General features: G+C 43.0%; 1 long non-coding RNA gene across 1 annotated transcript in view; it reads right to left on the reverse strand.

The window, feature by feature from the left end:
* Positions 1-15307, reverse strand: part of LOC119516165 — a 54699-nt gene extending 39392 nt beyond the window's left edge. The window contains exon 1 of the long non-coding RNA XR_005213214.1: positions 15211-15307. This is a non-coding gene — a long non-coding RNA (uncharacterized LOC119516165). The remainder of the gene's footprint in view (positions 1-15210) is intronic.
* Between the last annotated feature and the right edge of the window lie 2519 nt (positions 15308-17826).

The raw sequence follows: 17826 nt of genomic DNA on the forward strand, positions 1-17826 counted from the left end.
CTAGAAAAGAACTGGGAATTTCCCCTTATAAAATGCTTTTTGGTTTGCCTTTCCCCAGGAGGACTGGAGAGCTCCCCTCCCTAGACACAAAGGATCTTTTTCTTAAGAATTATATACTGGCCTTGTCTTCTACTTTATCATCTCTCAGGCACCATGGACTGCTGGCTCAGACCCCGCCTCTTGAATTTGCTGCCCATCGACATCAGCCTGGTAGCTGGGTTCTGATCCAGTTGTGAAAAAAAAATCCAAACTTCAACCGATCTGGGAAGGACCCTATCAAGTCTTGCTGACAACTGAGACGGCAGTCCGAACGGCAGAAAGAGGCTGGACTCATTACACACGAGTGAAGGGACCGGTGCCTGAACCAGACGATAAGTATCCAGCAACTCAACCTGAATCCTGGAAAGTGACTCCTACCTCAGATCCCCTAAGGATCACTTTAAATAGGCAACAGTTGAAAGAACATACTAGGAGGGAGGAAGGGCTGGATTAAACCCTATGTTTGCATTGTGCTCTGTGTATAGCTTAATGATGAAATTGCTTATACTGATCATAATGTTCTATATTCAAGAAGTAACAGGTTCTACTAAGCTGGTTATAAGTGTAGTCAAAGGCTTAAAATCTCAAACTGTACAATTTGATGTTTGTCAAGTAATGAGCTGTAAAAATCTAAAACATCAGCAACAACTAAGGGAGGAATATAAGCATTTATGTAAGCAGACTGTTCAAATAGAAAGCAAGATTGTTCAGGGGCAAACATTTAAGAGTATAACTTATGAGACACCTAACCCCTGTTATTCTTGAAACACTGCTTGGTGGACCACACAGTATGAGGGATGGGTCTTACCCAGGTTAAAGGAAAAACCATTAAAGGAAACTTGGCTAGAATTTAACTCTCCAGTTCAAATTGACCCCAAGGTCATTAGAATACTTAAGGCCAAAGACTTAAAGCAAACCACAGAAATAGAGACAGGTTATGGAAATACAAATGCCTGGGTAGAATGAGGCAAACATACCATCCAGAGTCTAAACAGAAGTGACTGTTATGCTTGTACGACCAAACAACCCACTGTTCAGATTATGCCCTTCCCCTTGGGGATAAAAAAGCATGAAAGGGAGTTTAAATGTATAACACTCCTCTTTCAAAATGCTGCTCCTGGTGAAAGTTGTAGTACGTTGTCCTCCCTTTTCCCTCCAGTCCAGAAGGGAAGTGTCAAAGCCATACCAGCGTCTCGCCTTGGTCCCGGAAACCACTCTGCCTGTCTCTCCAGATGGGAAGAAGGGCTCCAGGATCTTGGTACCATGGCTTTGTGTACACAGGTGTGGAATGTGAGCAAGGATAGTACTGGCAACTTCTCCAGCCTAACTATACCCCGAGCAGACCTCTGGTGGTACTGTGGGAAGGGCATCCTCTGGCCAACACTACCTGAAATGTGGGAAGGAACCTGTGCTCTGGTTCAATTGGCTATCTCATTTACCCTGGCATTTGAAAGTAATAAAAAGGTACCAACCCAAGGCAAAAGAAAAAAAAAAAAAAAAAAAAAATGTACAAAGTGTACCTAGTTCCTTCAATAAAAAAAAAAAATGTTTGTAGATAGTATAGGGGTTCCCCAGAAAGTTCCTAATGAGTTTAAAGCTAAAAATCAATTAGCTGCAGAATTTAAATCGTCCTTATTCTGGTGAATCACCATCAATAAAAATGTCAATCATCAGGTAAAATTTATCAACTATACCAGGAATGTCATTAAAGAAATAGCAGAACAGTTAGATGCCACTAGCCGAATGGCATGGAAAAACAGAATGGCCCTAGACATGATGCTAGCTGAAAAAGGAGGCGTCTGTGCTATAGTTGGGGGAAATTGTTGCACATTCATCCCCAATAATACCACACCTAATAAAACTATCACCAAAGCCCTACAAGGCTTAACAGCCTTATTTCAGAAACTAAAAAAGAATTCTAGCATTAACAACCCACTCATAGAATGGTTGGAAAATAGGTTCGAGAAATGGAAAGAAATTGCAACAGCTATTTTAATTTTCCTTATCATTCCAGCCAAAATTTTATAACAGCTGGGTGCTACATAATCCTGTGTGCTCAAAGGCTAGTTCAAAAACCCATCAAAACCACTAGAATCAAAAATAAGAAAGATCCCTATGATGAGAAATGTAAAAAAGCTCTTAGCAAATTTGAGAATCTAAAATGTGAAAACTAAAAGTGTTTAAAAAGAAAGAGGAGGGAATCTGTAAGAAAGGAATAAGTTTCGTTTTCACATAGAGACAGCATGGAATAAGGGAAATGGAGGCAAAACCAGTTTAAACAAGCCCCAGACAAAGAGAAGAGAGAATCTGCCTGATGTAAAGAGACATGAGGTAGTATCAAAGGTGGGAACTCACAGCAAAAAAAAAATAAATAAATAAAAATTTGGGGGGGATTGGCTAATCAGTTCAAAATCTCAATAATGAGCTAGTTGGCTCTCTGGGATTGGCTGTACAAATTAAAATCTCAAAAGATGAATTAGTTAGTGTTCTCGGATAGGCTGTAACCTCTGTAGTACCCAGTCAATGGGGAAACAGGGGAGGGACTTGCGAATTAGGAGTAGGAGATTTAAAGATCGCCACTGTCTTCCTCTGGCGCGCCAGCCTTCCGTGTGTTTGGCTGGACGCCCCATCTTGCAAGATTGTAAATAAATTCTTTTCTCCTCCAGAACCGAGAGAGCGTTTATTCCCTTACAGGTACCACTTTATTTCCGACAGTCCTGAACCTGCATCTCATTGGACAAGCATGGGCCAATCCAGCCAATCACTGTTGCCAGGGGGTTGGACCAATGATTGGTCACATGCCTCCCCCTGAAGCCAAGGGTGGAGTCAGGGGTGTGGAGGTGTGGTTCCCTGAGGGAAAACCTGTGCCCACACCCGAGGAAGGAGCACCCAATGCTGGAAGGCCAACAGCCACAAGAAATGTCAATCACAAGCACCTCCTAGGGACAAAGCACTGTGCAAGCTGCCGGGAATACAATGATGAACAAAACAGATATGATTCCTGCCCTTAAAGAGTTGACATCTTTTGGGAAAGACAAAAAAATAAAATAAATAAACAAATCTGTTTAAATTACAAATTATGATAAAATAAGTGGAAGATACAAACAAGGTAATGAAACAGAAAATACTTTGGATAGGGTGGTCAAAAAGGAGGTGGCATTTACACTGAGGCAAGAAGGATGAGAAGAAACAACTAAATCAACTTAGGAGTAAAAAATCTAGTTGGGTCCCTACCTCACACCTGAACCAGAACCAAATGGATCATAGATTTAAACTAATAAAATGAAGCCACAACTGCAGTAGAACAAAACCTGATTGAAACCTTTTATAACCTCAACTATAAAAGCCTTTCTAATAATGAAGCAAAGCCCAGATCTCCTAAAAGGAAAGATAAATGAATTTAACAACATAAAGATTTAAAAACAATCTTTATGGCTAAAAACAACTTTACTATATAAAATTTCAAAAGACAAATCGGGAAAAATATTGGCTATTTATTTCTCAGACTGAGGTAATTTTCTTAATATACAAAGAGTTCCATCGAATCAGTAAGAAAAAGACCAACAACCCAGGGGGAAAATGGGTAAATCATATAAAAAGACAGCTCCGATAGGAGGAATAACAAATGGCTCTTAAACATATAAAAAGATGCTCAATTTCACTCAAAAGAAAATAAATGAGACACCAGTCTCCCATCAGGTTAACAAAACTCCCAAAGTTTGACAATACACTGTATTGGGCAGGGTATCAGAAAATGAGCATTCTCATACATTTTCATTAGGAGTATAAATTGATACAACTCCATATGGTGAAAACATTGGCAATATTCATCAAAATTAAAAATGCCGTACCCATTGGCCTAACAATTCTGCTTTTAAGAATTTATCCAACAGATTTATTCACAGACATTGTTAAATGATATATAGGCATTTATTTATTGCTGCATTGTTTACAAAAGCAAATTATTGGAAATATGCCTATTAATAGAGGACTGGATAAACACATGACAGTCAAGCCATACAATGGAATACCATTCAGGGTATAAAAGAAGGGTCAGCTGCATATGATCTGGTAAGTAAAACTCACACCAGGATTTCCTAAGCAGAAGAAAGTAATGAGTAGAACCAAGCACTCATTTGTAACATTTCAAATGCAGTGGGAAGACATTTAAAAGACATTCAAAAGAAGAACATGTATGTTATACCTCAATTTTTTAAAATGTAAGAAAAAATGGACTAATTTTGTCATCTTTCATAGCAAATGTCAACACGTTCAGTCCAAAACTGAAATAACTAACTAAAATTCAGGAGTCAAACATGTTACTCTTTTTCATACTAATTTATCTTTAGAAGAATTTTTTAAAATAAACCAATACCTTTTGTGATAAATTTTTTTAGTTTGAAATTGGACAGTTCCTTCAGTTTCATTTGAATTTCTTTTCCTCCTACTACATTAATGTATAACTACATTTAAACATCATATTAAATCGGTCATATCTATCATTTGCAAGGGAAACTATTGGTGACACCAGTTTCCTCTGAAGGTGGGGGAGCAGGGTGGGACTGAGGCACAGGGACAATGCTGGAAGTTGCTGAAAGAAACCCCTCACTCTCTTCTGCCAGACTGTGTAGCCAGGCAGATGCCCCCTCCCACCCTGGCAGGGGCCTGAGGACTGCTTTCGGAGACAATGGGATAGACAGGGTAGGGGCTTTAGGAACACCAAGTATTGCAGGGAGTGGGAATGTAGTGAGGGCTGAGAACAAAGTGATCAGACCCCAGCATCCTTCCTGGCTCAGCTTTCAGAACACAGGCAGCCTGGCTCAGGCAGGACCCCAGAGAGTCCTCTATGGAGAAGTAGAAGTGGCCCTGTCCAGCAAAAAGACTGGTTGACAACGGCGTTTGGGTCCCAGAATGAACCAGCTGGCCCACTGCCCAGCCATATTATAGGGGAACACATGGAACTTCCAAATCACTTTTTAGTACCTCCCTCTCAAATATGAACTTAAGTCCCAGGAACCCCTTACATTTGAGAAAAACTTCCAACACAAAAGACAGAGACCAGCATCCACAGACAGAGAGAAAGGAGCTGGGAACCATCCAAGACATTGCAGGAAGCAGAGGAAAGTGCATGCGAGTAGGAGGCTGGAAACCAGGATTTGCATCTCCAGGGTACCACATCCAGTTGCGTGGGTTGTCGGCTGCCCAGCCCTAGGGGGCGCCCTTCACTTTGAGGTCTGTGTGGATGATCTCCCCGGGGTTGTAAGTGCATCACTCTATGGAGGCGTCTGGCTCACTGTCCAGCCCTAGAAAGTAACAGAAGCTCACCTGGGGACTCTTGAGGGGCAGAGACGCAACCTAGTTGTTTTCATAACCTCCAGGTTTATTAACTAATGTTTATTAACTACATAAATGAATTAGAGTAAGTGAATGAGTGAGTGAGTGAATGTGTCCAGTGATTTTCAGTCTTTATAGCATGTCCACATCCCTCACAAGACCACACTAAAGCGGGCAATATAATGTATGATCATGAGACCAGGCTCTGGGGGTGGACTGCTTACTTCAAGTCCCAGTCATTTAACCACTTTGAGCCTCAGTTCCCTCATCTATAAAATGAGGGTGATAACAATGATGCCTACCTAAAAGGGATGTTGCAAAGATTAACTGAGGTGCATAACAAGCATTTCACGTGGACCTGGCCATGTCTAGTCAGTTAGAATTAGATTTTGCTGCATCAAACAGAAAACTCAAGTAAGTGACTTAAACAAGACAGAGGTGTTCTCCTATTCCTCTCTTTCACTCTCTTTCATTTAAGAAGTCAGGAGGGGAATCTAAGATGGCGGCATAGAGAGGAGTGGAAGCTAAGTAGTCCCCCTGGAACAACTAAAAAAAACCAGAAACAACTAGTAAATAATCCAGAATAACTGCAGGGGGACAAACAAGACCATCCACTCATCATACACCAACCTGAATTGGGAGGAATGCCCAAGATCACAGCATAAAATCTTGTAAGTAAAACCTGCGGCTCCAAGTCGTGAGACCCCCTCCCCCATAGCCTGAGCTGCAAAGCCTCGTGGTGCCAGAGAGAAGCTCTCTCCCAGCAGGCGAATATAGCTCAGCTGAGCTCCAACTGGGGTTTTAAGTAGCAAGTGTGAACTGCTCACTACAGGTACGCATCCCGAGAAAACAGACAGAGGCTTTGGGTGACGACTGACCTTGGAGAGCTGGAGAGTCACCTTGTACTAGGTCTGAAGGGGGCTAGCTGTTTCTTTTTTGGCTCAGTGGAGAAAGCCTCAGCCATTTTCAGTTTCTAGTGCTGTGACTCAGAGAAGGGTGGAGACAGCACAAGCAGAAAGAGAGACCACTGAAATGCTAATGACCTCCCCCTAGGTGGTCTATCTTCTGTAAGAGGAAAGGGGTGGGGCCATTTCCATTCAGAACCAGACCCCAGAGCCTGGGGGAACACGGCCACACCTCCTCACACCAGTCAGGAATTACAGGCTAACAGGCGCCACCTGCTGGGCAGAAAAGCACAGTGACCTGAGGCATCACAGGGTGTACCAATTTTCTAAGACAGGGAAACCAGATACTGAATATTTCTTCCCTCTGGGACCTGAGCCTTTTCTGGTCTGGGAAGGTCTGATTGGGGTAACCAAGGAAACCATGCCTGGACAACAGAAAATTACAACTTACACTAAGAAAAACAAAGTTGTGGCCCAGTCAAAGGAACAAAATGTACACTTCAACTGAGATACAGGAATTTAAACAACTAACGCTAAATCAATTCAAAAAGTTTAGAGAAGATTTCATGAAAGAGATAGAGGCTGTAAAGAAAACACTGGGCATACATAAGGCAGAAATCAAAAGTTCAAAAAAACAACTAGTAGAATCTATGGAAATGAAAGGCACAACACAAGAGACGAAAGACACAATGGAAACATACAACAGCAGATTTCAAGAGGCAGAAGAAAAACTCAGGAACTGGAGAACAAAACACCTAAAAGCCTACATGCAAAGGAGCAGATGGAGAAAAGAATGAAAAAATATGAGCAACATCTCCGGGAACTTAAGGATGAAACAAAGTACAAGAATGTACGTATCATTGGTGTCCCAGAAGGAGAAGAGAAGGGAAAAGGGGCAGAAGCAATAATAGAGGAAATAATCAATGAAAATTCCCCATGTTTTATGAAATACATAAAATTACAGATCCAAGAAGCGCAGCATACTCCAAACAGAATAGATCTGAATAGGCCTACACCAAGACACTTACTAGTCAGATTATCAAATGTCAAAGACAAAGAGAGAATCCTGAAAGCAGCAAGAGAAAAGCGATCCATCCCATACAAAGGAAGCTTAATAAGACTATGTGCGGATCTCTCAGCAGAAACCATGGAGGCCAGAAAGAAGTGGTGTGATATATTTAAGATACTGAGAGAGGAAAACCGCCAACCAAGAATCCTATATCCAGCAAAGCTGTCCTTCAAATATGAGGGAGAGCTCAAAATATTTTCTGACAAACAGACAATGAGAGACTTTGTGAACAAGACACCTGCCCTACAGGAAATACTAAAGGGAGCACTACAGAGTGATAGGAAAGACAGGAGTGTGTGGTTTGGAACACAATTTTGGGAGATGGTAGCACAGCAATGTAAGTACACTGAACAAAGATAACTATGAATATGGTTGAGAGAGGAAGGTGGGGAGCATGTGAGACACCAGAAGAAAGGAGGAAAGATAAAGACGGACTGTGTAACTTGGTGAAATCTAGAGTGTTCAACAATTGTGATAAAATGTACAAATACGTTCTTTTGTGAAGGAGAACAAGCAAATGTCAACTGTGCAAGGTGTTAAAAATGGGGAGGCATTGGGGGAAGGATGCAATCAATGTAAACTAGAGACTGTAACTAACAGAATCATTGTATTATGCTTCCTTTAATGTAACAAAGGCGATATACCAAGGTAAATGCAGATAAGAGGGGGGATAGGGGAGGCATGTTATACACTTGACATTGGTGGTGTTGTCTGACTCTTCACTTTGATTTAAGGTTATTTTTCCTTTTGCTGCTGCCTAGCTGCCATTTTTTTTCCCTCTTTCTTTTGCCTCTCTACCTTGGAGGCCAAAAGATGGAAATGTATAAAACTGAATCCTATGGTTGGCAATGTCCATGATTAACTGTACAAATATTAGAAATCTCTTCCATGAACCAGAACAAATGTATGACAATACAATTAGAAGTTAATAATAGAGGAGCATATAGGGAAGAAATATATACCTATTGCAAACTATATACTACAGTTAGTAGTATTTTACCATTTTTTCATAAACAGTAACAAATGTACTATACCAACACTACGAGTCAACAATTGAGAGGGGTTGGTTAGGGATATGGGAGGATTTGAGTTTCCTTTTCTTTTTTTCTTTTTTCATCTTTCACTTTATTTCTTGTGTGGAGTAATGAAAAGATTCTAAAATTGAACAAAAATTAAGTGTGGTGATGGATGCACAGCTGTATGAGGGTACACTTTGGATCTTTGGATAATTGTATGGTATCTGAACAATCCCAATTAAAATTAAAAAGGAAAAAAAAAAAAAAAGTCAGGAGGTAGGGCATCCAGGGTTGGTGTGACAGGTACAGAAGCATCAGGGTCCCAGATTTCTTCTATCTTTCTGTTCCACTAGCCTCAATATTACCTCATAGATCAAAATGGCTGCCTGACTGCCAGCCATCATGTCCATGTTCCAGGTAGAAAGAAGGAAGGGGAGGAGGCAAAAGATGTGTATCTGCCAGCTATGGGCCCCACCCAACAACTTCTGCTTGCTTCTCATTGTCCACCCCTAGCTGCAAGGGAGGCACAGTACTGCCCAGACCAAAGTCTGTTAATAAGGAATGCATATGGGGAGGGCAGCCACATGAGGGTTCAATAAATGTGAGCTCCTATTATTACTATTACTATCGCCATTTTAGAGAAGAGAAAAATGAAGCTTGGAAAAATGAGTAACTTGCCCAAAGTCTTATTTAATTCACTCAACAAATGTTAACTTGGTGCCTATTATATACCGGTCCCTTGAGATAAAGATGCTGAATGAGATACACAATGGCAAGAGCACAGAAGGAACACATGGAAGGCAGCACAATTGCCCAAAGGACAGAGAGACTGGGGCCTGGGGTAAGGGCACGGGGCTGGGATCAAGGAGGGCTTCCTGGAAGCAGTGGAGATCCTCTGTCATGGGGTGTGGAGAAAACTGAGTGAGATGAAGCTTTATGAGGAGCTTAGCTCTGTGCCAGTTCACATCAGTGCTTAAATAAATGGCAGCTCTTACCTTGGTATCATCATCATCATCATCACTAGTATTTTATTATGCTGCTCACTTTGCCACTCCTCACCTTTAGAATATTTTGCAAATGAAATCATCAAAGGGTGCTGATCTCTAATACGTATTTAAAAAGCAGAATAACAGGAAACGAAAATTCTTCCTTTTCCATTGACTCCAGGGCAGCAACTGATCATGGGAACGATAACATTTCTCATTTGTACCCTTCCAGAAAGAACTGAATTTTGAAAGCTGGCATCTTAAGTTTTTATCTCAAGCGCTTGGTTGCTGTCCCCTCTGCTATCAATAACAATGGCTGTGGTGAACAATGCACAAGTATGAACAACCGATTGTACACCTTGAATGATTGTATGTTATGCAAATATGTCTCAATAAAAATGCAATTTAAAAAAAGAGAGTAAACCAGAAAAAAAAAAAAAAACAATGGGAAAGAAACAGCAAAGCATAAAAAACTTTTTAAAAGATTTTTAAAAATCAAGATAGTTTGGTTCTCTCGGAAAGGCCAGGAGAAATAAGGCTAATTCACTTTTTTACTCAGTGACCCCAGGAGAAAACCTGGTTCCTAGAAGCACAAAAGACCAGGCAGGATCTCTTTAGAAACAAGCTCAGAGTGAAACCAGATTATGTGGGGACCACAAGAGGCCTTTCGGCTGAACCTCCAAAATAGCATCTGTTCCCTGGATATTTTGGGAGTGTCCTCGGCTGACCATGGAGGAGCCAGGGGCCTGTTTGGGCATCTCCTCCAAGGGCGCACCTAAAGAATCTATTGCCCGGCCTCCCCTTGACCCTGGCCCCACCCGGCCGCAGAGCTGTGTCAGCAGCAGTGAAAATGGTCCACAGATAAAGGGAGATACTTAAACACCCAGAAATCATCTTCTAATTTAGGATCCGGGCTGCAAAATGCCTTTCTCTCTTAAAGGCTTGAGTTGGGAATTTGGATTGTCATCCTCTTGCCAGGCCACCAAAAAAAGTCTTCGTGTGTTAACAGAACACAAGTGGAAGAGCTTAAGGGACAGGAGGGCTGTTTGGTCCCAAACTGTCGAGAATCAGAAGGGTGAGACATCAGGGCCCTTTCCCGGCCTCTCTGTTTACTCTGGGCTTCTGCTGGAGCTTATACTCGCCTCATCATCTCTGCTATTGGTTTGGTAATTATTAAGCACTTTAATACTCGCCCAAGGAGTGTGCAATCCTTTAATTACACTGTTCCCTGCATCATTGTCGGGAGGCAGTTGGAATTGTTCTCCCTGTTTTGCATAAAAGAAAATGAAGGCCTGGGTGAGTGATGAACAAGTTCAGGGTCAAAAATTAGTCAGCGTGAAGATGATGGGAAGTGGGTGGAAATCAGGCGGGCACCAGTTCCAGACCATTCTAAAGTGCTTACAGGCTGAAATTCAAGGTTTGTGTGTGTTGTCTTGAAGAGGTGGTCAAGGAGGGCACGTGTGTCTGTGTGTGTGTTTGTGATGTCTGTTTCGGGGTATGCCCTTGTGGGTCTGTATGTTGTGTCTCCGTGTGGTAGAATGCCTATGTGTGATGTTTTGTGAGTGTGTGTATGTCTGTGTGTTTGTGTGTATGTCTGTGTTTGTGTGTTTGCCTCCCTGTTTCTACGTGCCTGTATGCATGTGTAGAAGGAGAGGTGGGAGGGGGAGGGGGGATCCAATCAAAAGGGTTTAGAATGGCAAAGCTGGAAGGCCTCTTAAAAGTCACCCAGCCATTTCCTCAAAAATTTAAACAGAATTACTAAATGACCCAATAATTCCACTCCTAGGTATATAATCAATAGAACTGAAAATAGGTATTCAGACAGATACTTGTCCGTGAATGCTTATAGCAGAACTACTTGCAAGAGCCAAAAGGTGGAAACAACCCAAATGTCCACACCCAATAGATGGATAAATAAATCGTGGTACATTCATATAATGGAATATTATTCATCCCTAAAAAGGAAGTGTTGATGCAACTACAACATGGCTGAACTTTGCAAGCATGATGTTAAGGGCAAGAAGCCAGGAACAAAAAGTCACATATTTTATCATTACATTTGTATGAAATATCCCAAATAGGTAAGTCCAGAGACAGAAAGCAGACTGATGGCTGCAAGGGATGTGGTGGGGAGGGAGGAAATGGGGATTAACGGCTTAGTGGATATGGGGTTTTCTATTGGGTGATGAAAATGTTTTGGAACTAGTAGAGGTGGTAGTTGCACACTGTTGTGGACATACTAAATGTCACTGAGTTGTTCACTTTAAAATGTTTAATTTTATGTGATGTGAATTTCACCTCAGTCAGTCCCTACTGAGTCTTATTGTTAATTTTGAGAGGTGTGATAATAGCATGGTGCTTTCATTTAAAAAAAAAAAAAAAGGTAAAGGTGCATACAACTATATACTGGTAAAATGAGATGTCTGTGATTCACTTTAAAATACTCTGGCCAAGAAAGAGCAAATTTGGGGGAGAGAATAAACAAAAATGATATTGGAAAAAATTTGATGATTGTTGAAGATGGGTATCTGGGGGTTAATTACACTATTTCAATTTTTGTGTGTGTTTGAATTTTTCCATAATAAAAACTTTTAAAAAATCATCTAGTCCAAAAGCTGCAAATTAGCAGCCTGTGGGTCAAATATAGCTCATAAAATTCTTGTTAAAAATTGAACTGGTTCCCAATATTTTTAAATGTGGAGGTTTCATATAAAAATATGATTTCCAGCTTTTCTTGAAACATCAGAAGCTCTAGTAACTCTGGTCTCACACTCCCTATTGTTGACAATTGGAACTGGGAACCAGCTGCTCCCCTTAGATGGGGCCTTTATCCTCAGTTTCTCATAGTCTCCAGCACTCCCTTTTGTATCTTCTGACACTAAGACTATTTATCATCACTCCTGGGGCACTTGCTTCTCTTCCAGCAGAATTAAAGGGGAAGCCTTTCTCTTGGAGAAAAGACTGTTATTTGCTATCCAAATAGCAATCTCCACTTCTTTCTTACCAAGAGAAATTCCTACACTATTGGGGATGGTAAGGTATTTAAAAATCACATTTCCCAGCTTCTCTAGAAGGTAACAGTGATCCAGTGGTTCTCAATTAGGGGTAATTTTGTGCCCACTTCCCCCCCCCCCCCCCACACACGAGGCATTTGGCAAACTCTGGAGACATTTTTGGTTGTCACAACTTGGAGTTGGGGTGGCATCTAGTGGGTAGAGGTCAGGGATGCTGCTAAACATCCTACATGGCACAGGACAGCTCCCTCCTATCCCAACAAAGAATTATCCAGTCCAAAATGTCAATAGTGCTGAGAATGAGAAAATACACACTGTCAATGTACTCGTTGAAAGTGGAAGTTAATGGTGGGGTTTCCAGGAGGGTCCTTTGGTGCTTCATGCTCCCTGGAATGCAAACATGATAACTGGAGCTCCAGCAGCCATTTTGTAACATTGAGAAGGGAAGCTCTGAGTTTAAAATGGAAGGAAATGGGGCTCCTGACAACACTGTGGACATGCCATACCTACCCCAGACTGGTCTTATGTGAAATAAATAAATCTCTACTCTGTTTAAATTACTGTAGTCAAGTCTGTTATAGGCATCTAAGTGTAATTCTTAAATGACTTATTTCTGTGCCCAGTTTTCTATGCCAGACCTAGAGGACATGTGTTTAAAGAAAAGGAAAGATAGACCCAGAGGGACATGTGTTTAAAGATAAAAAAGAGAAAGCATATTTCTTTGTGGCAATGACTCAGGCCACTTACCTCATTTATGTCATTTCCTGGTCCCTGTGCTGGTTTGAATCTGTTAAGTCCCCCACAAAAGCCATATTTTAATCCAGTCTTGTGGGTGCAGACTTATTATGGGTGAGATCTTTTGATTAGGTTGTTTCCATGGAGATGTAACACACCCAACTGTGGGTGAGATCTTTTGATTAGATTATCTCCATGGAGGTGTGACCCTGCCCATTCAAGGTGGGTTTTGATTAGTTTACTAGAGTCCTCAAGAGCTCAGGGGCCAACACAGACCCAGATGCTTAGAGATGCAGACAGAAAGATGTCTGGAGATGCTGAGCTAAGGGATGAAGCCCAGAATTTGCCCCAGAGGAGCTAAGAGAGAACCACCCCCCCCCCAGACGTTTAGAGAGAAATGCCCTGGGAGAACGAGCAAGGTTGCACAGGAGCTGAGCGAGAGAAGCTAAGAGAGACAGAAGCCCAGAGACATTTTAGAGAAAGCCATTCTGAAACTAGAACCTGGGAGCAAAGGACAAGCAGATGCTAGCCACGTGCCTTCCCAGCTGACAGAGGTGTTCCAGACGTCATCAGTCTTTCTTCGGTGACGTTATTCGTTTGTTGATGCCTTAAATTTGGACACTTTTATGGCTTTTGAACTTTAAATTTGTAACCTAGTAAATCTCCTTTATGAAAGCCAATCCATTTCCGGTATTTTGCATAACAGCAGCTTTAGCAAACCGGAGCAGTCCCTATAGGCATTTGAGTTTGCAACTCCTGGACTGATCCCCTTCATGAAAAGACAGGGAACTGGGGCTCTCGGCAAGTTAATGAACTGGAGACTGATCCACAACCTAGTTCTTTTCTCCCCACATTTCCAAGATGCTGAGGCCCACATGGCGGTAAAGAATGTAGTTACTGAAGCCAGGTTGCCTCGTTTCAATCACCGGGGCCACCGTTAACTAGCTCTGTGATTTGAGGCAACTCAGTTAACCATGCTGTCCCTTGGTTTCCTCTTCTGTAAAACAGGGATGATAACAAAGGCATCTACCACCAAGGGTTTTAAAAATTCACATCAGTCAGGGTCCTGGCAGTAAGCAGGTCAGGTGCTCATGCTGAACAAAGGCGAGTTTTATGAATGGACTTTTTATAAGAGTGTGGGCCAGGTGCCGGGAACCTAGGGGGGATGCTGCAACAGCCCCATGCTAGTAACAGTGGGGGCAATTACCACTGCTAGATAGTAACAGAGGGGACACTACAAACCCCAGATAGTAACTGTGGGAACTTACCACTGGTAGACAGTAACCATGGGGCATTACCACCCCAAGGCCTGAGGGGGCAAAGAAGGGGGTGGTTGCCAGGTCCAGAAAGAGCAAGCCCTATGGAGAGGCTAGTTTGGCAAAAGCTGTGACCTTTGGTCAAGGGTGACCCAACAAGAGAGAGCTGGGGAATAAATACTGAAATTTTACTCTGCTCCCTTCTTCCCATCTCCTGCCAATGTGTCTCATTAGTTAAACTCAGTCAAAAGCCAGAGGGCAAAGGAACCCTTTGATGCTATCCACACAGGTCAGACACGGCCCTCCATTCCCTCCCCAGGCGCAGAGCTGAGAAGGGTGGAGGAGGTGGTGGAGACCAGGATGACCATCCAACTCTATGACCATGAGCTTCTAGGCTGTGCCATTAGCAGGAACAGAGGAACAGAGGTGCCCTCTCCTTCTCCCCTTCCCACTGGCAGGGATATGGATGTGATGGCAGGAACTGGAGCAGCCACTTCACACCACAAGATGGAAGCCATGTGTTGAGGATGCAGAGCCACAAGAGAGCAAGAGTCTGAACTCCAGACCTTGTGAGTTTCCACTGCTGACTCTAACATTTTTCTTGAGGCTATTCCATGAGAGAGAACTAAACTTTCATTTTACCCAGGCCAGTTATTTTAACTTTCATGATAGCAACGGAACCAGTATCTTGACCCACACAAGTTCAAATAAGGTATTTACTCAGATTTTAAAATTATTTTAGGCTGAGATTTTTTTTAAACAAGCAAAAGTGACCAGAAGGATTCTGCTACCTACAGAGATTCAACATACTACAGTAGGGAGAAATGTTTGATGTGCAAAAGACCCCATAACTTACCATTTATAACTTCTCTGGAATTGAGATGTTCAGTAAACCACAACCATTTGTCAGCTGCCCCACTCACCCTAAACTCAGGAGAGAGCCTGTGTTTTCCCAAGAGCTACCAAACAAATCCTGAAATGAACTCTGATTGGACCAGTTTGTACATGTCCCCCACCCCGGAACCAATCATTGTGGCTACTATACCTCGGCTGCTCTGATTGACTGGCACTAGGTCATATGCTCTTTGGGGGTGGAGTCCACGGTAACCTCCGGGACAGAGAGTAAGGAAGGAGTGGTTCCCAAAGAAAATGCTGGGATACTCCACTCAGAAGAGAAGGCAATAGATGCAGGATTCTCCCAAATCAACAAACATCCTTCATGCTTGTCATTATGAAAAGCAAGAAAATTTAGAAAGCAACATAAAGTCTCTTGGTCCCAGTGATAGTTGCTTTCGGGATGTCCCATCAGCTACTCTGCAACATTTCTTATTGAGCCGGGCTAACTCTTCCCTGCCAACATTCAATATGCATGGCCATCCCCAGAGAGTAACTAAATAGGAGCAAGAGATGCCCCCCGGCCTGAGATCCGAAGGACATTTCCAAGGCTGCCAACAGAGCATCCTCTGTGTTTCAGCAAGAGTAACTTTCTGTGAAATACAACAAAGGCGCTCATGTGACACAAAGGGAGCGATTATGTGCCAAAGGGTGGGGTGTGAGGCTTGTTAATGCCTCGGGGAATATGAGGTCCTAATGCCCATGAATAGGAGTCATCTGCTTCAGCCTCACATGGTGGTATTATAGGGGTACTGCTTAATTGAAGAACGGCATGTCCTTTTGGGGAGATTTGGAGCACAGCTGTTTGCAATTGGGTCTAATATCTGTCTTATTTTGGATCCCCCCAAAGCAGACCTCGTATCTCGGTTTGGGTTTCTCCAGAGGCAGATCCTGAGACAAAGACTCAATGACAAATAGTTTTATTTGGGAGGTGCAGGAAACGCTCAAAGGGAAGAGGAGTGAGCCAGGAAAGGGAAGGCAATCAGTATTAAGGAAGTTATCAAGATGAGTTAGCACTGTGGCAACTGGAGCTTAATCCTGCCAAGGACCTCTGGGAGCCAGTGTAGATCACCTGTCTCAGCGTCATCTCACCGGAAGGGCCAGGGAGCTGGAGCGTTTATACACCATCTTCTTCCATTCATCAGCCACAGCTCTTCTAGGCTGCACCACTCCAGCAGCCAGGAAAAAAAACTCTCATGCAAAAAGTGACAGATGCTAGCAGATAAAAGTTGGGCAGACACCTCGATGGTTGCTAACATGACCACAGACATAGGGGACTGGTGGCTTGATGGGTTGAGCCCTCTACCATAAGTTTTACCCTTGGGAAGGCGGTTGCTGCAAAGGAGAGGCTGGGCCTCCCTATGGTTGTGCCTAGGAGCCTCCTCCCGAGTACCTCTTTGTTGCTTAGATGTGGCCCTCTCTCTCTGGCTAAGCCAACTTGAAAGGTGAAATCACTGCCCTCCCTCCTACGTGGGATCAGACACCCAGGGGAGTGAATCTCCCTGGCAACGTGGAATATGACTCCCGGGGAGGAATGTAGACCCGGCATCGTGGGACGGAGAACATCTTCTTGACCAAAAGGGGGATGTGAAAGGAAATGAAATAAGCTTCAGTGGCAGAGAGATTCCAAAAGGAGCCGAGAGGTCACTCTGGTGGGCACTCTTACGCACACTTTAGACAACCCTTTTTAGGTTCTAAAGAATTGGGGTAGCTGGTGGTGGATACCTGAAACTATCAAACTACAACCAAAAAAAAAAAAAAAAAAAAAAAAAGTTGGGCAGACAAAGTTGGGCAAAATGGTAAGACCTGAGGGGCACAGCCAGCAACTACTTTACCTAGGTGCAAGTAGTTTATTTGGGAGACAATCCCAGGAAGCCCAGTGCGGGAGTGGGAGCAGGAGAGAGGGAAGGGAGGAAAGCCAATAAAAGGGATGCTAATGAGCTGGTTACCTTTATGGACCACTGAGGCCCCATTCCACTAGGGACCTTTGGGAGGTGGTATGATGTGCACTTCTGAATCCTCCCATGAAGGGGTGAGGAAGCTGGGGTGTTTATCCATAATGCCCGATCCTCGTTGGTTGAAGGTTGTGCCTGGGGCCCTGAACTCTTATGTTCTGTCCTGTGCACGCAGAGCACACTGGACTGTGTGCTGGAGATCAGAAGTCACAAGCACATCTAGAACTGTCCACCACGCTGCAGGCAGGCCTCTTGGGCGCGGGGGCTGACAGCACATGAGTGGGCACCAACACTGGCCAGGAAACTCAAGAGAAGGAGCACAGGAGGAGGAAGATGGGAAAACCAACCTTTACAAGGTGCAGGGCACTTGACATCCATTAGTATTTAATCCTGAGCACAACCCCATGAGGGAGCTTTTATAATTCCCATTTTACATATGAGAAAACTGGGGCTCAGAGAGGGAATGTGATTCTTGTTTACATGCAGTTAAGAGACAGTGCTAGAATTGCAGCTCAAGTTTAGTCTACAAAGTCAATTCTCTCTCTCATACATTTATTTTCCCCCCAAATTGGGTTTACAAAGTTTGAAGAGAGAAATCAAGAGGAAAGCCTTCTGGTGTCCTC

Source organism: Choloepus didactylus, chromosome 19, assembly GCF_015220235.1.
Source record: "Choloepus didactylus isolate mChoDid1 chromosome 19, mChoDid1.pri, whole genome shotgun sequence".
Classification (NCBI taxonomy): domain Eukaryota; kingdom Metazoa; phylum Chordata; class Mammalia; order Pilosa; family Megalonychidae; genus Choloepus; species Choloepus didactylus.